The sequence below is a fragment of the Cyprinodon variegatus genome, unplaced genomic scaffold (genome assembly GCF_000732505.1).
Source record: "Cyprinodon variegatus isolate N-32 unplaced genomic scaffold, C_variegatus-1.0 Scaffold1005, whole genome shotgun sequence".
Lineage (NCBI taxonomy): Eukaryota > Metazoa > Chordata > Actinopteri > Cyprinodontiformes > Cyprinodontidae > Cyprinodon > Cyprinodon variegatus.
In genome coordinates, this window is record NW_015151458.1 from 276,311 (window position 1) to 276,611 (window position 301).

Below are 301 nucleotides of genomic sequence, written 5' to 3' on the forward strand. Positions count from 1 at the left end.
TTCCTCATTTTTTTCCTCCTTCACTGATGACCCTCCCCCAGGGTAGGAGTCATCACCATCGTTATATCTCTCTGTCACACCGAGCTCTCTCTGTCTAAGCCGTCAAACTCACAATCCGCTTCTTCTTTATAACAGGATTAACAGTTGATTCAAATACCTTTTTTTTAACTGATGGTATTAAAGATTTTCTAAAACAAGATGTGACATTTAGAATCAGAATCAAGTTTATTGCCAACTAGGTTTTCACTTACAAGGAATTTGAATTGGTGCTGATGGTGCAGACAAGTTAGATATACATACA